Genomic DNA, 19199 nt, shown 5'->3' on the forward strand with positions numbered 1-19199 from the left:
GCATAAATAAAATAAGTAAAATAAATAAAACCACAACTTAATTCACTTAAATAATTATCCTCATATTTCATAATTTAGTAAATTAAAGAAATTAACAATCTTAATCAAGTCATTAATTTCTCCCATTAATTTTTATTTATTCTAAATTTTTCCAGGTCATACATTTTTTATAGTATTGATTATTTGGCTTAGCTAAATACATTATTGTATTGATGATATCACATATCATTGATATGTGACTTATTCACAAACTTGTTCAATTATTATACATTCCTAAAGGAAATGAAGCCCTTGTTATTTTTTATGTGTTTACTTAGAAGTTGATAATTGCGAATCCATTGTGTCTGATTTCCACATTTGTGAATCCACATATGTGGCGACTTAATACTACATATATGCCAACCCATGGTTTATGATTTCCACATTAGTTAGCAATTTTAATTTTGATTCAGGAGGTACCATATTGATTGTTTGGCTTATTAATTAACTTTAAATGAAAATATATGCCTATTGTTAACTTCATAAGTGCTAACCCAATTCATAGGTTTTTCACAATAGAGATGAATGTTACTTATACTTGAGCAAGGGTGATCTTGAGTGGTTAGTCGCCACAATGTACTTTAAACCCACTTACTTTCTTACTTTAGAGTTATTAACTAGGAACCCACAATGTATTATTTTCTTACTTTAAATCCATACTAGTTATAGTAGTGCAATGATGACTTCTGTGAATCCACATATGTCCTTACTATGGACTACATATTTGTGAACCCATGACATATGATAGATAAGGAGTGTTCATATTGAGTCATTAAGTCAGTTAGTAAACCTTAAATTAAAATTGGTGCCTAGTCCTGACTTGCTAACTACCAACCCATGTGATATAATTTGCACATTACATATGAATGTTACTTATACATCAGGAAGGGTGATTATGATTGCTTGTCAACTGTAGTAAAATTGAAACCCAACTTATTTGCTTACTTATCAATTATTAATTAAAAACCCTTGTTGTATGATTTTCATATTCATATCCATGTTAGTTACACTTGTGGCAAGGATTATTTCATTTATTGGCTTATGCTATTTTATGTCAATCCATATATGTGCTTACAAAGGGCTACATATTTGCGAATCCATGACATATGATTTGCACATTACTTACCCATTCTAGTTTTAGGTGAGGAGGGTTGCCATTGAGTGATTGGGTCACTTAGTAAACCTTAAATTAAAATAGTTGACTACCCCTGACTTGCTAACTACCAACCCATGTGGTATAATGTCCATCATTGACCATGTTATTCACAAACACAAACACAAACACAAGAACCACACATCTTGTTTGTTTATGCCATGGTGTATAAAATGCTATCCAAAATGAAGGATTTCGTTAACCTCACTGTGTTTAACATGGAAATAACACTTTCATCAAATTTATGGTGTAGATTTCTTGTGACTTTAATTTAAGTTAACTAAAATTGAATAATGTACCTCAAAATATCTTTAGTTGTAGACATTTATGTATATGCATTGTTGTGAAACCAAGAGAGTAGCAACATAAAGCTCGTCCAATGAACTGTTGAAAAGGGGTTCTCTGTGTGATCTATTATAGGATGCAGTACAACACTAGCAAGTACAATACTGATGTCCACATTATTTTCATGAAATTGAGTGTGGCAGATGCAAAGGTTCAATTTTATACACATCCCACTTAAATAACAAAATAATAACATCAACTATAAACAATTCAGTCAAGCTTACAATGGCATCCTTCCTTACTTTATTTGTAGTCGCACCTGATTTATGCTTTTTGCAAATCTTCTCTACGGTTGATTGCAGGCTTGTCGATCGCGGTCTCTCCTTTCTTTTAACGTGTAATGGGGTACATACATTATCGAAGATGACAGGCGTAGTTCTTTGAGAACATTTCATTAGTACTTTAAGAACTGAGAAAATTAAATAATTAGATAAATGATTATTTAATATAAATGAGGATAATGAAATCTTTATGGAATTTAATGTGGGGAGTTATGACAAGGAACAATACTAGCTCAAGTGGTTGAGAGTGACTTAGGTTCAAGTCTTGTGGATGCCATTAGTTTGTTAATTTAATTGTTGTTATTATTTTAATAATATGTTTGACCATGGGGCATGATAATATAATCCTAGAGGTGTAGGAATTGTCATGAAACATGAATTGATTGAATGGTTATGCATTGGCTTGGTAATTTGAGGAGAGTGGGTTTTGAGAATACAATTCCTGTAGGCTGTCGGGGCGAGTTCTTGAGAGCACCAAAACGTTAGAAAGAAGGGTGTGGAGAGACTTTTCCACAAGGCTTAGGAGATGTCTTAAAGTGGAGACAATTTCTTTGGTGCAAGAAAGAATCCTCAAAGCACATTGGAGTAAGGAATCCAGGTTAGGGGAGTTGAGACTTGTGTTGATTGTATTTAAATTGATTTCGTGATGCATGAACTGTTTGTATGCCATTCTTTCTGCATTTTCTGGATTTTTTGCATGATTCTGAATTTTTTCCTAGAAATCGCTTGGTGGCATTAAAGACTCGCCAAGCGACTCATGCATTTTGTGCCAATTTTCTAGGTTTTACCCAAACACTGTCTAGCAGCAAGGATTGGCCGTCAAGTGATGCAAGTTCATTGTTCATTTTGGTTTTTTTGGTGGTCTGGGTCACTATCGATCCACTAGATGATATGATTCTTATGATTTTTGTGTGATTCTGTGAAGACCTGTTGCAAATAATTGTTGAGTTAGGATTTTAGTGGTTATGAGGTTGCACAATTATGTGAGATCATTGGGAAATTGGGAAATTTAATTGAGCGCATGATAGAAGGTGAAAGGTGTTGCAAATACGTATGGATGGGTGGTAATTTGGATATAGTTGATACTGGAAACACGACATTAATGGGAATTGTATCAATTGAGGGACTAGGTCGATTTGTGTGAGTGTTTGAATTTCTCCTATGTGCATAAATCAAAGTTTTGTACAAGTGTGGTTGAGCGTTGGGTATCGATGGTATGTTTTTTGGTGACCTATACAGGTGGTAGGGATATAAATTGGATAAATTGTATTGGAGTAGTTCGAATGGTTTTGTGTTAACGGGTTTATTTTATTGACAGGGTAGGCATTCTTTGATGAACTTCTTAGTGTCACGGTGCATTCCCGGCAAAAAAAATGACGTTGCAAGATGAGCCATTGTGGCTTTGAGGCTAGAGTGACTAGTAATGGGAGCCCCATGGAATTCTCTTAAGGTCGTCTTACGAACAGTGGAGATATTGGGTAAGAACAAATGTTGGTGATGGTATAACAAGTTGTGATGGAATGTGTATGGAGATTGAGATAAAGAAGTTAATTTGGATATTAAAGTTTTTCCTTCTGAACTAGTGTAGTATTAATGAAGAGTTTGGATGATTTGAAGTGTAAGGGAGGAGATGGTCATTAGAAAGGAAGCAGGGGTGGTCAGGACAATGTGTCAGTTGCTTGGTTGTGTTAGCCTGATCTGTATTGGATATCAAAATTGAAACCCAACAACTTGGTGGCCCTTTTTCAAGGTATGGCATCCATTAGTAAGTATCCCTTTTAGGCTTTGTTGGTTTGTTAAAATCTGAAAATGTGTACCAATGAGATATTGACAACATTTCTTTGTGGCTTAGGTTATAACAAATTCTCTAACATAAACAAAAGCAGCTTGAATTTTGGGGCAAAGCTTCTTACTAAAGAAAGCCAACGAATGTCCCTTTTGGGATAACACTGCACAAATGACTCCTCTAGAGGCATTAGTTTCTACAATAAACAGAAGGGAGAAATTTGGAAATTGAAGAATATGGGCTTGGATGAGAACTTCTTTTGATTTTGTAAATGATATTTATGCCTTTGTAGACCATGTAAAAATTGATAATTTAAAGATATTCGTAAGTTAGAGGCAAGAGTGGCATAACCGCGTATAAATTTGTGATAAAATCCCGTAATACCTAAAAACCCTCGTAGAGTGGTGAATGAATTAGGTGTGGGCCAATCTAGATAATCTAACTTTTATCTAGGACGATGCACACTATGCCTTGATAAATAATATGGCCCAAATAGGAAATAGAAGATTGACCAAATGAACACTTATATTCCTTAAAAAATTGATTTTCTTTGAGCAACTAAAGAATAACTAATGAAGATGATCCATCATTGATGTACTGTAAATGAGGATGTCATAAAAAAATAGGCACAAATTGACAAATGTGAGGTCTGAACAAGTCATTCATGGCTGCTTAGAAATTCATAATGACAATCAAAGGTGCGGAAGGCTGTTTTATGACTATCTTCAGGAGCCACCCTGATTTGGTGATAGCTAGAACATTTTGTGAAAACACGAGTTGTAGTTAGCTAATAACTCTTCAATAGTAAGAATTGGGAAGTTGTCTTTAATGGTAATGGAATTTAATGCCCTATAATTGACACGAAATCTCCAAGTGTCGTCCTTTTTTTTTCTTATCAAAATCACTAGGGAAGAAAAGGAGCTAGTGTTGGATTGAATGATGCTTTCATCCAACATAGTGGGGAAGAGGGAGGTCATTGCTTGTTTATGAGCATGAGGGTAACAATATGGTTTGATGTTAATTGGTATGGCTTGGGAAAGAGAGGAATATGATGGTTCTCGGGGTGGTTAGGGGTAATCCGTGAAGGATTAAAAAGTAGTGTCAAAATTTTGGATAAGGTGGTGAACTTCTTTGGGGATGGGTTGACCAATAAAAGGCGAGGGGGTGGAAGGTGTATCTTGAATCATGAGTATATGGAAGGATGTAATGACATTTGTATGTATAAGGTAAGAAAGTTAATGAAAAGAGGTTGGATGAGGTTCAGTATCAGTGGTACCTTTAAGGGTAATGTCGGAGCCACCATGGGTAAAAGATAGTTGAGGAGTGGAGAAATATGCTTGGATGGGACCTAATGAGCGTAAACAATCCATTCCTAACATTATGTCAGCGCATTCAATAGATAGTAGGTAAAATGAAATTTTGGAAAGTTGGGATTGAATGGTAACAAGAACTTGAGGGAAAAAAGTGGAGCAATGAAGGCAGTCACCATTTCCAACCATAACAGAGAATGGTGTGGTAGGTACGGTGCATAATTGAAGGTGGACAACTAATCGAGGTTGTAAGTGTTAGTTTTGAAATGGTTGAAAAGCTAAGAAGGGGGGGTTGAATTGGCTAGTTAAAAACTTTAGGATATTTTTGCAAGCTAAAAACCTCCTTTAATTGAATCAAATAGATCACCAAGTTAGGATGCAAACAGTACTGGACTATACACTTTCAGTCGATCAAAAACAGAGTTAACAGATTGATTTTACTAAACAGATTCTGTTCTGGTATAATCAATCGATTGAAACTGAAAAACAGTCGACTGAAATACTGGAAAAAATGCAGAAATGTGAATTTGAATTTTAAACCCGAAACAATGCTCAAGAATGATCAAGATCAGTTCTAAATGATTATACAAACATGCTCAATGCTTCAGATGCTATAAAAACATGCAAGAACATGAAAAAGATGATTAAAGCACAAGTTCTTGAAACTTTAAAATGAAAATGCAAGAGAGAAAGGTTAGAGAAGAGAGGACACCACGAATTTTTATACTGGTTCACTCAAACTTGAGCTACATCCAGTTTGTCAAGGCAACCTGAGCTTGACTTTGCACTATTTCAAAAGTTTTACAAAGAATCCACCCTTACACTTCCAAAATATGCAAAAACACCACAAAAGACTCTTGAATCACACAAGAATCACACCAGCACAGCAAGAACCCTCTTGCAGACCTGGAAAACCACCAGGCACACACACAAAGCTTGAGAAAGATCAAACCTTAGTGGTAGCACAGCCTTGCCTACCACAAACCATTTTCTCCAAGCTTCAAACCAAACCAAAAGCTTCAAGAATTGATCCAAGATCAATCTTCAACAGCTGCAACACCTATGATCACGAAGGAGAGAGTTTCCACACGTTTCCAGAACCAAATCGTGCTCTAAAATGATCAACAAACCTCTCTTTCGAAAATCACAGCTTTTATAGTCAAACTGTTACGAAATTCAACAGGTTGATTTTCAAATCAATCGGTTGATTTCACTTAACTTAAGTGAAATCAGTCGATTAAAAACTAAATCAACTGATTGAATTTGTTGCAGTTTAAGACTACTGCAGCCAACCTTTTAACCTATTAAAAAGTCATTCAACAGATTAAAAGAGACATTTTAACCTGTTGAAAAACCATTCAACAGATTAAAAACACACCAAAGACCAAACAACATCTAATTAATGCTTTAAGGTCTACAACATGAATTACAAACTACAAGTACACTTTCTTAATGATGTAATTACATGGAGAGCACATGTTTCAGCCTTGATCACCATGGATATCATCAAATCTCCTTTCCTTCATCAATGTAGGCTTCATTCCAATGTTTATGGCTTCAAGATAGTTCAAAAGAGCTTCATTCAATCTTCATCAAATCTTCAAGAAGCAAACCACCTTGGCTTCTCAGGTCAACAATCTCCCCCTGATTTGATGAAGTCAACCTCTATTCCATCTATCCTCTTCTATCTTCCATTGCAAAATGCTTCTTCCATTTTTTGGAAACCAACAACAGCTCCAGCAGTTGTCCATCCATTTCCCACCTTGATAAAGCCCATTTTGTGTAGATTTTGGTTGGAGGTATAGTTCAATAGTCCAGTTGACTCCTCTAGCTCATCTTCTACATCAATACCAAAGTATTCAATGAATTTAGACACCAAAACCACATATGGAAGTCTAAAATCTGTGAGCCTCTTGGCCTTGAGCCTCTTGGCCTTGAGCATGTGATCACGAAACACATAGATCCAATCCACTTGAATGTTGTGTTGAATGCAGTACATGAGTATCAAATCTCCCTCATTCAATGTTGAATGGTTGCTACCACGTGGAACAAGGATTTTTGTGACAATCATACCAAGTAACCTTTGATCCACCTTGAGACCACCAACATGGAAGTGTTTGATTTCAGCAATAGGATTCCTCAAGCATTGGCCATAGTATTACATCTTGTTGAATTCTGGAACAGCCCCAGTTTCACCTTTTCTCACTTGCACACCCTTTGGTTTGAGTCCAACCACATCTTTCCAAGCTCTCTTGTTAATCTCCATTTGAACACCCTTGATGCTGGACAGTAGGACATCATTTTTGAACTCTAAGTTAGTGAAAAACACCTTCACCAAGTCTGGATATATTTTCCCTGAAAGTTCAAGGAAGGACTTCAACTTTTGATGCTTTAGTTGTTGGAATAGGCTCTCAAAGCCTTCAGTCCTTAGCCATGAGAACCTCAGCACCTTAGGAATACTGATCTGCTTCTTGTTCATCTCAATGAGTAACACTTGAATGTTGTCCTCATGATCCTCAAACCATGCTTCAATTCTCCCATGACTTTCATGATTTGGAGACCTTGGAGTAGGAGGAGTGGAGTGCTCATCATCAGATTGGGTAGCTCTTTGGGAACGACGAGGCATGATGAGTATTGGTATGGCTGTTTCTAAGAGATGTATGATGCAAATGCAGCAATACAAGTCCAGTATTTATAATTCAACAAACTGATTTTCAGAAATAGTTGATTAAATGGTGCAGATTTTTCTAATTAATTCGTTTTATGTTACCCAAATCAATTTAATGCAGTCCAAAATAGTATCTCGTGCATTCATGATGTTTTCAATGTGTTTTTATGAGAGAATCAATCAGTTCAAATCATGTGAGCTGCATGCACATTGGAATTTGTACACTAGAATGCTTTTTGGTCAAACAATCAGTAAAAGTAACACATGGCTGATGAAATGGGCAGTTAAGAGCATATAGTACCTGACAAAAAGATGCTTGTTTTGACTGAGTCAGCTTAACAATTCAATTCGTGAGTAAAAGCACAGTTTAAGTGAAATCAACACGTTGAAAATAAAATCAGTCGACTAAAACAGCATCAGAGTATCAGAGATTAAAAATATAATTTGGTTAAGTGAAATCAGCTGACTAATTTTGAAAATCAATCGATTAAAAATCGTGAAATTGAACTTCATTTTTCCAGATTCAGTTTTAATGAAATCAACATACTGAATTATGAAAACAGCAGATCAAAAATCATACCAGATCAATTTTTCACAATCTAGTGGCAGTTTAAGTGAAATAAACATGTTGAAATACAGAAACAGCAGATTGACAGATCATGAATTTTGCAAACAGAGGCAGATTTAAGTGAAATCAACACGTTGAAATGCAAAATCAACAGGTTGACTATGACAGTTTTTAATTTTTGCATACTGCAGCAGATTTTTATGAAACCAACGCATGAGTACATAAGATTAACATGCTACAAACACATCAGACCACATTCTTGATGTCTAAAATACCTAGTTCAGTTCTTAGCTTGTTAAACCTATCTCTAGCCAATGGTTTTGTAAACAAATCCGCCAATTGATTTTCAGTTTTAACAAATTTGATTTCACAATCTCCCTTTTGAACATGATCACGAATGAAATGATGCCTAATCTTTATATGCTTGGTTTTAGAATGTTGTATTGTATTCTTTGTTAAGTTGATTGCACTAGTATTATCACAATACAAAGGTACCTTACTTAGGCTTACACCATAGTCCAAAAGTTGATGTTTCAACCATATGATTTGTGCACAACCATGTCCAGCAGCAATATATTCAGCTTCAGCTGTGGAAAGTGCCACACAAGCTTGCTTTTTACTATTCCATGAGATTAGACTTGATCCAAGCAAATGACAAGTACCACTTGTGCTTTTCCTATCCAATTTGCACCCTACATAGTCTGAATCTGAAAAACCATTAAGAGATATGTTAGAATCACATGGATACCATAAACCAACATTGGTTGTTCCTTTGAGGTACTTTAGAATCCTTTTTGCAGCCTTAAAGTGTGATTCCTTAGGATTTTCTTGAAATCTAGCACATAAGTATACTCCAAACTAAATGTCTGGCCTACTTTCTGTAAGATAGAGCAAAGACCCAATCAACCCTCTATATTTGGTTGAATCTACTGGTTGGCCAGCCTCATCTGCATCCATAAGGCAATTTGTTGCAATTGGAGTGGCAGCTTCTTTGCAATCCTCCATTTTGAACTTTTTCAACAAGTCAAAAACAGTATTTTGATTGATTTAAAAATGTTCCATGCTTGAGTTGCTTGACTTGCAACCCTAGAAAGTAGGCAAGCTCACCCATCATGGACATCACAAACTCTCCCTGCATTGCTGCAACAAACTCTTCACACAATGTGTTATTATTTGAACCAAAGATGATATCATCAACATACACTTGAACAAGTATAACATCATTATCATGTTTTCTAATGAAGAGTGTTTTATCCACTGCACCTCTAGCATAACCTTTTGATAAGAGAAAATTGCTTAGCCTTTCATACCATTGCCTTGGTGCTTGTTTTAAACCATATAAGGCCTTTTTCAATTTGGAAACATGGTTAGGATAGAGATGATCCTCAAATCCAAGAGGTTGTGATATATACACTTCTTCATTTAGAAAACCATTCAAGAATGCACTTTTCACATCCATTTGATGCAATTTAAAGTTACACATGCAAGCATATGCTAAGAGTAATCTCACAGCTTCTAGCCTAGCTACAGGTGCATAAGTTTCATCAAAATCAATGCCTTCTTCTTGATTATAACCTTTAGCAACTAGTCTAGCTTTGTTTCTTACTATATTACCATCTTCATCCATTTTGTTTCTAAAAACCCATTTGGTTCCAATTATATTCATATCATTAGTTTTAGGCACTAGAAACCTCACATCATTTCTTGTGAATTGATTGAGTTCATCTTGCATAGCCACAATCCAATTACTATCATTCAAAGCATCATTCACATTCTTAGGTTCAATTTGAGATACAAATGCAACATGTTCACAAAATACAATCCTACGTCTAGTAGATACTCCCTGTTTGATATCACCTATGATGTTGTCCTTTGATAAACCTCTAGGCTGGATCCAATCCTTGGGCAATTTGCTGTCTGCAGCTTTTTCAGTCGACTGTTTTTCCTTTTCAGCCAACTGATTTCCTGCAGCACACTTTTCTGCAGCAAAAATCTGCTCCTGCAGTATATCTTCCTCATCTGCATTCTTTGACACTTGATCTTGAAATTTTGGGTTAGTTTCATCAAATACAACATGCATAGACTCTTCAACAGTCATCAATCTCTTATTATAGACTCTATATGCATGACTTTGTGTAGCATAGCCTAGAAAAACACCTTCATCTGCTTTTGCATCAAATTTGCCAAGACTTTCTTTGCCATTATTTAAGATGAAACACTTACATCCAAATACTTTTAGGTGACTTAAAACAGGCCTTCTCCCTTTGAAAAGCTCATAAAGGGGTTTTCTTCAAAATTGGCCTAATCAATACTCTATTTAAGACATAGCAAGCAGTGTTGACTGCATCAGCCCAAAAGTACTTAGGTAGTGAGTTTTCATTCAACATAGTTCTAGCTAGCTCCTCAAGTGATCTATTTTTCCTCTCAACAACACCATTTTGTTGTGGTGTTCTTGGTGCAGAAAAATTATGGTTGATACCATGCTTTTCACAAAAGTGTTCAAACTTTTCATTTTGAAATTCCCCACCATGATCACTTCGAATAGACACTATCTTGGAGCTCTTTTCATTTTCAAGCATCTTGGCAAGTCTTTTGAAAGCATGAAAAGTGTCATTTTTGGCAGCTAAGAACAAAGACCATGTGTACCTGTAGAAATCATCAACAATGACTTATGCATAAAGATTGCCACCAAGACTCATGGTTCGAGATGGACCAAATAGATCCATGTGAAGCATCTCTAAAGGTCTTTCAGTTGAAACAACATTTTTGGGTTTAAAAGAGACCTTAGTTTGTTTTCCTTTTTGACATGCTTCACATACTCTATCCTTATCAAACTTGAGTTTTGGTAGTCCTTCAACCAACTGTTTTCTATTCAGCCGATTGAAATGCTGCATGTGTATGTGACAAAGTCTTCTATGCCATAACCAAGTATCATCCTCTTTTGTAAGCAAACAATGGATGTTAAATGATGCATGATGCAAGTCAAGTAGATATATATTATTGACTATTTTGCCTATCAAAACAATACTACCATGTGCATCATATATCAAACAACTATTTGGTTCAAACATGACTTTAAAACCTTTATCACATAGTTGACTTATACTTATCAAATTGTGTTTGAGTCCTTCAACTAGCAGCATATTCTTGATGTTGAAAGAGAATCCATTGCCTATGACTCCATTTCCAAGGATTCTTCCTTTGTTGTTGTCTCCATAGGTTACAAACCCTTCCTCCTTCAACTCCAACTTTGCAAATTTGGTTTTATCTCTTGTCATATGTTTTGAACAGCCACTATCAAGGTACCACAAATCTTTCTTATCACTTTTCATGACCTGCAAAACAGATTTGGATTATTTGGTACCCTTTGATAGGTTGGGTCCATCATGGTTATGCCTTTCTAGATCCTTTTGGGATCCATTTCATAATCCCTTTAGGAACATCATATTTTCTAGCATGACAATTTTTAATAGCATGACCTTTTTGCATACAATAGTTGCATGAAATGAATGACATGTCACTTGGCATGCTTTTAGAAAAGAAACTAGAGAACTTCTTGGTTTTCTTTTGAAAAGAAGGATTGAAACCAAGTCCAGCTTTGCCAAACACACAATTCTATGAACCAAGAACAGCCTCTAAGTTTGCTTCTCCTCTTGTGAACCTTGCACAGGTTTTTATAAGGTATTTCACTTGATTTTTCAAAACTATGCAGTTTTCACAGTATCTTTCAGCTGACTGATTTCTAAAACAGTCGGTTGAATTACTGTAAATAATTTCCAAATGTTCAAAATCAGTTTTTAAATCAGTTGTTTCTTTTTCCAGTTGACTGACTTTATTTTCCAGCCAATTGTTTAAGCCTTTCAACCGATTGTTTAATGCAGAAATCTTGTTTGCTTCATTATGCAACTCTTCAAAATCATGCAACAATTGATTATAGTCATTTAAGTCTATAGAACTTACTTGGCTTGAGGAAGATGACTCATAACCGGCCATGAGACACAAGTTGGCTTCTTCACTCTCATCATGTGAGGAGCCACTTGTTGTTGAATCATCATTGTCCTCCCATGCAATGTATGCACGTTTCTCCTTTGGCTTCTTCTCCTTTTTCCTATCAACACTCTTCTCCTTTTCTTTGTTAGCATTTGGACATTCAATCTTGATATGTCCTTGTTTTCCACAGTTATAACATGTAAAATTAGAAGGGTTTGATTCATTGTGTTTGGAAGTATACCTCTTGGGATTACCTTTGATACCTTTCCTTTTGGGATACTTACCAAACCTCTTGACAAGAAGATTCAAGTTCTCACTTTCACTTGAATCAGCCACCTCATCCTCAATTTCCTCATTTTTCTTGGTGCTAGTCTTCAAGGCTATGTTCTTGACCTTTTTCTCACTTGACTCAAGCTCATTAAGCCTTTGCATCTCAATCTCATGCTCCCTAAGCTTACCAAACAATGCGGCTGTAGTCAAAGTGGATAGATCTCTTGTTTCTGAGATAGTCGTGACCTTTGGTTGCCAAGATCTATCAAGACATTTTAGCACCTTGATGTTTAACTCTTCCTTGTCAAATTCCTTACCCAAGCCTATGAGATGGTTGACTATGTGAGTGAATCTCTTTTGCACATCCGCTATGGATTCTCCTTGTTTCATCTTGAATAGCTCATATTCTTGAATCAAGGCATGCTTTCTAGCTCTCTTAACATCATTGGTTCCTTCATGAGTCACTTCAAGAACCTCCCACATTTCCTTGGCACTCTTGCATTGTGAAACACGAAAAAACTCATCCATGTTGAGAGATGAAGTGAGGATATTCTTTGCATTGCAATCATATTAGGCTCTCCTCCTTTCTTCCTCATCCCATTGAGTCCATGGCTTATTAACCTGCACATCATCAACAATATGTTTAGGAGTATATGGTCCATTTATGATTGCATCCCATATCCCTTGATCTATTGACTCAATAAAGATTTTCATCCTAATTTTCCAAAATTGGTAGTTAATGCCACTAAACATAGGGGGTCTATGAATTGAGGCACCTTCACCAAAGGGTAACTTGTTTTCAGCCATTTCAAGTAGTTCAAAACAGATTTAGGACCTTACTTGATCAAATTTCAAGTACCTTGCTCTAGATACCAATTGTTAGTTTTGAAATGGTTGAAAAGCCAAGAAGGGGGGGTTGAATTGGCTAGTTAAAAACTTTAGGCTATTTTTGCAAGCTAAAAACCTCCTTTAATTGAATCAAATAGATCACCAAGTTAGGATGCAAACAGTACTGGACTATACACTTTCAGTCGATCAAAAACAGAGTTAACAGATTGATTTTACTAAACAAATTCTGTTCTGGTATAATCAATCGATTGAAACTAAAAAACAGTCAACTGAAATACTAGGAAAAATGCAGAAATGTGAATTTGAATTTTAAACCAGAAACAATGCTCAAGTTCTTGAAAACATGCAAGAACATGAAAAAGATGATTAAAGCACAAGTTCTTGAAACTTTAAAATGAAAATGCAAGAGAGAAAGGTTAGAGAAGAGAGGACACCACGAATTTTTATACTGGTTCACTCAAACCTGAGCTACATCCAGTTTGTCAAGGCAACCTGAGGTTGACTTTGCACTATTTCAAAATTTTTACAAAGAATCCACCCTTACACTTCCAAAATATGCAAAAACACCACAAAAGACTCTTGAATCACACCAGCACAGCAAGAACCCTCTTGCAGACTTGGAAAACCACCAAGCACACACACAAAGCTTGAGAAAGATCAAACCTTAGTGGTAGCACAGCCTTGCCTACCACAAACTACTTTCTCCAAGCTTCAAACCAAGCCAAAAGCTTCAAGAATTGATCCAAGATCAATCTTCAACAGCTGCAACACCTATGATCACGAAGGAGAGATTTTCCACACGTTTCCAGAACCAAATCGTGCTCTAAAATGATCAACAGACCTCTCTTTCGAAAATCACAGCTTTTATAGTCAAACTGTTACGAAATTCAACAGGTTGATTTTCAAATCAATTGGTTGATTTCACTTAACTTAAGTGAAATCAGTCGATTAAAAACTAAATCAATTGATTGAATTTGTTGCAGTTTAAGACTACTGCAGCCAACCTTTTAACCTATTAAAAAGTCATTCAACAGATTAAAAGAGACATTTTAACCTGTTGAAAAACCATTCAACAGATTAAAAACACACCAAAGACCAAACAACATCTAATTAATGCTTTAAGGTCTACAACATGAATTACAAACTACAAGTACACTTTCTTAATGATGTAATTACATGGAGAGCACATGTTTCAGCCTTGATCACCATGGATATCATCAAATCTCCTTTCCTTCATCAATGTAGGCTTCATTCCAATGTTTATGGCTTCAAGATAGTTCAAAAGAGCTTCATTCAATCTTCATCAAATCTTCAAGAAGCAAACCACCTTGGCTTCTCATGTCAACAATCTCCCCCTGATTTGATGAAGCCAACCTCTATTCCATCTATCCTCTTCTATCTTCCATTGCAAAATGCTTCTTCCACACAACGCGCTCTCGAGGGCGTGACCTTTAATTAAATATGCAAAGTTGATGTGATTTTCAAAATGTTCATCTTCCCCAAAAATAATAAGACAAATAATACTAAAAAGAAAATAAAATATTTTTTTGTTTTTTCTGGGTCCGACAAGGATTGACCTTGGTCCTACGTATTCTCATTCAAAATGAGAAATCATGGATACGTAGTTCTTTAGAGATATTTAGAAAAATATTTGATTTTTGGAAGTGAACCTAATAAGGACTGATCTTGCTCCTACGTATCTCACAGTGGAGAATCAAGGATCACGTAGTTCTTAAAAAAGACTCTTTGTTTGAAAATGTTATTGTTTTTATATTTTGAAAATTTTATATTTTTTTGGTATTTTTAAATGATTTGAGAATCAGTGTCATACGATGCGAGCGGTCGAACAAACACTAAAAGAGAAAGGAAACAAAACAATTTTTTCATTTTTAAAATTTTATAATTTTATAATTTACTATTTTTTATATTATGAAAACATAAATTTAGTGTGAGAGAAAGTGAATTATTATTAAAAAGACAAGTGAGGTGAAAGTATGAAAAGTGTTTTTAAATAGAAATAAAAATAAAAATAGAAAACCCAAAGCGAAAATAGGATCAAAAGGAAAAATAAAATAAAAAATGTGTGTAAGATAGTAAAAATGTAGTGCGGTAGGCAATTAATGGGAAGTGTATGTAGAGTGAAACAAGGGTTGCAAAACAGTAATAACAAACAAGTTCAAAAACAAACGCATGGAATGTGGGATTAAGAATTATGGGGGTGTATGAAGTAATTATCCCAGGAAAAGGGACACAATCTATTCTACCAAACAATGGCGTGTAGTTGTTAAGATGGGGGTGCACGAAGAAAACAGATCCAAAACCCACATAAGGGGTGGGGTGCAATGGCTCAATACGCGAGTGTAAAAAGAGATTATGGCCTGAAGTAATTATGAAAATGTGAAAGTGTGAAATAGTAAAGTTGGGGGTGCAGGGAAAGAATAACATTGGACCCATTAATTATGTTTTTCTTTAGAAGTGGCAGACCCTTAGGGTTCTCATTTTCACTTCTCTCAATAGTAAGCCATCCCAACTAGAGATGGCAAATAAATTCGTCTTCGTAGGTATTATTCGAACTCGTTCTCGTTTTGACGGGAAATCTTCACATTTACTGAGTATGAGTGTGGAAAATCCCCAACTTTTTCAATTGTGTATGGGGATGGGTATAGGGATGTATATATCCCCGCCATAATACTCATCTCCGTCATATCTCAGTCTGTGTTTAAATTATTAAAATATTAATAATTAATTAAGTAACCATATATATATATATATATATATATATATATATATATACATATACTTCCTATTTTTTTATTTCTTCTAATTATTTGTTTTGTCATGAAACTCATTCGCATCTCCAATATATTTTTCATTTTATCATAACCTTTATGTAATTATGTTAAAATAATGTATTTGAATTAAAAAAAATTATGTCTCACATTTGAATATTTTTATTATTTTTTAATATTTTTATTTATTGTATATTTTCCTTTCACATGAGAATGTTTAATACTCTCAAATTAAGTGTTTAATAGCATAAACCTTTCATTCACTAGGTAATATAAAAAAAAAATCTTTACTTATAATTATTAATTTTTGTTTCATTTGAAGAACTTTTGTTTCGCTAAAACAGTTTTCGTTATTTCTCAACCATTGAGCATATATGTTGATATTTGAAAAGTTTTCTTAGATCTCTAAGGTATTTTTTATCTTATCATACTCTTAATTAGAGATGGCAAATAAACCCGTCCCCGTGGGTATTGTCCGAATCCGTCCCCGGTTTGACGGGGAATCCCCGCATTGACTAGGTATGGGTATGGGGAATCCCCGACTTTTTCAATTGGGTATGGGGATGGGTATGGGGATGTACATATCCCCGCCATAATACCCGTCCCCGCCATATCTCCATTCCCGTTTAAATTATTAAAATTTTCATAATTAATTAAGTAACTATATATATATACTTTATATTTTTTATTTCTTCTAATTATTTGGTTTGTATGAAACTCATTCGTATCCAATATATTTTTCATCTTATCATAAATCTTTATGTAATTATATTAAAATGATGTATGTAATTAAAATTCTTTATGTCTCACATTTCAATATTTATATTATTTTTTAATATTTTTATTTATTGTATATTTTCCTTACACATGAGAATGTTTAATACTCTCAATTTAAGTGTTCAATAGCATAAACCTTTCATTTACAAGGTAATATAAAAAAATCTTTACTTATTATTAATAATTTTTGTTTCATTTAAATAATTTTTTTTGTTTCGCTAAAACAATTTTTGTTATTTATTGACCAATTGAGTATATATGTTGATATTTGAAAAAAAAAATAGTTATCTAAGGTATTTTTCATCTTATCATATCCTTAATTATACATTTATTTTCCTTTGTGCGATTTTTTTCAGTAGACTCTCAAATTGTTTATAAGACGGACATTTGTTATTTTTTTAATACTTGTATTGTTGTTTATTTTAATCATGTAGAATACTCTTTTGATATATTTATCTAATTATTTTTTATTTTTTAACTCATTATCAATCATACTATAATATTTTCACTATAATTGTATAAATAACTTTTATTTACTACAATATAAAAATTTAATGTAATTGCCATGAATATTTTTTATCACCATCAACATATATTGGAGTTCAAAAGATCTTTTGCGGCATTTTGATCAAGTGATGTATTATAACTTTTAGGTTAAATTATTCCTTTGGTCCCTATTTTCGTAGTAAAATATCAATTTGGTCCCTCAATTTTTTTATCTCAATTTGGTCCCTATTTTGGGAAATTTGATGCAATCAACTTTTTTCCGTTAGTGGTGTAGTAACGGTGTTAAATGGGGTGTTATGTGTCAGTTTCTGAATTTTTTGAATTTTTTATTAATTTTTTTTGAATTTCTTTTTTATTTTTTAAATTTTTTTAATAAAATTAAAAATTTGCCACGTGTCAAACTGACATCGTGCCACATGGTAGTGATAGTGTCATGTGTCACAATTATGCCAGGTGTCATTTCCCTATTCTCAATTTGGTCCTAGTATTTTAATTTTTATCTCAATTTATTCCCATTTTGTGTAAAAATGATGTAATTTTGTTCCTCTCCAAATTTAAACCAAATTAAATTTGTATATAAATGTGCACAAATATTCCTATCAAAATTGATATTTCAAGTTGATACTTTTAACAAGATTAATTTTATTTTAATTTATATTTTTACATTAAACTTTATTTAAAATTATTTTAAAGTTGTTAATAGAAAATAATGCTAATAACAAAAAAAAATCATAAATTATATTGATATTTTATTACATCGTACTTTAATATTGTTTTTTATTTGAATTTATATTTTAAATAATTGCATATTTTAAAATGTGTAAAATTCAATAATTTTTGTACAAATATTTTAGTTGCTGTAGAAAGAATAATTATATAAATTTAAGAAAAATTAACTAGTTTATGTAACAATAAAAAACAAATAAATTTAAAATTTGAAAACAATTTTAAGTAAAATTGAATATGAAACAAATTTAAATAAACTTAGTTTTGTTGAAAATATGTAATAAAAATATCAATTTGAATAAAAAAATCAAATTTAATAAAAATATTTGTATAACATTTATATAAAAGTTATTTTTGTTTCAATTTGGAGAGAGATAAAATTGCACAATTTTTACAAAAATTGAGACTAAATTGAGACAAAAATTAAAATATAGGGACCAAATTGAGAATGAGAAAATGACATCTGGCATAATTGTGACACGTGGCACTGTCACGGCCACGTGGCATGATGTCAGCTTGACACGTGGCAAATTTTTAATATTTTTAAAAAAAATTTAAATATAATAAAAATATTAAAAAAAATTAAAAAAAATCTAGCAACTGACACATGGCACCCCATTTAACACTATTACTACACCACTAACGGAAAGGATTTGATTGCATCAAATTTTCCAAAATAAGGACCAAATTATGATAAAAAAAAATTGAAGAACCAAATTGATATTTTGCTACGAAAATGAGGACCAAAGGAATAATTTAACCTAACTTTTATTAGTGTATAAAAAAAATATTGATTAGAATTTAAGAAATTGAAATAAACAGACGTTTAAAATATATTTTAATTTGAATATTTGTTTTTCTTTTATATTTTTAAAAAATATTTTTAAATTTTATCAACTAGGTTTCATTAATGTTTGCAAATTTAATAAATATTTTTGTTCTAATGAAATTTTATTTGGTATTCTAATCTAAAATGTAAACAATTATAATTTATTTCAAAGTAATTGATATTGAAGAAACAACCATCGTCCTAAATATTTGATAATATTATGTTTCTTTTAACGTAATTTTGTATTATTTTATAAAAACTTAATTAAAATTAACATTTAAGTAGTAAGACAACAGGTATGGGTATGGGTAA

Source organism: Vigna unguiculata, chromosome 5, assembly GCF_004118075.2.
Source record: "Vigna unguiculata cultivar IT97K-499-35 chromosome 5, ASM411807v1, whole genome shotgun sequence".
In the NCBI taxonomy this organism is placed as follows: Eukaryota; Viridiplantae; Streptophyta; class Magnoliopsida; order Fabales; family Fabaceae; genus Vigna; species Vigna unguiculata.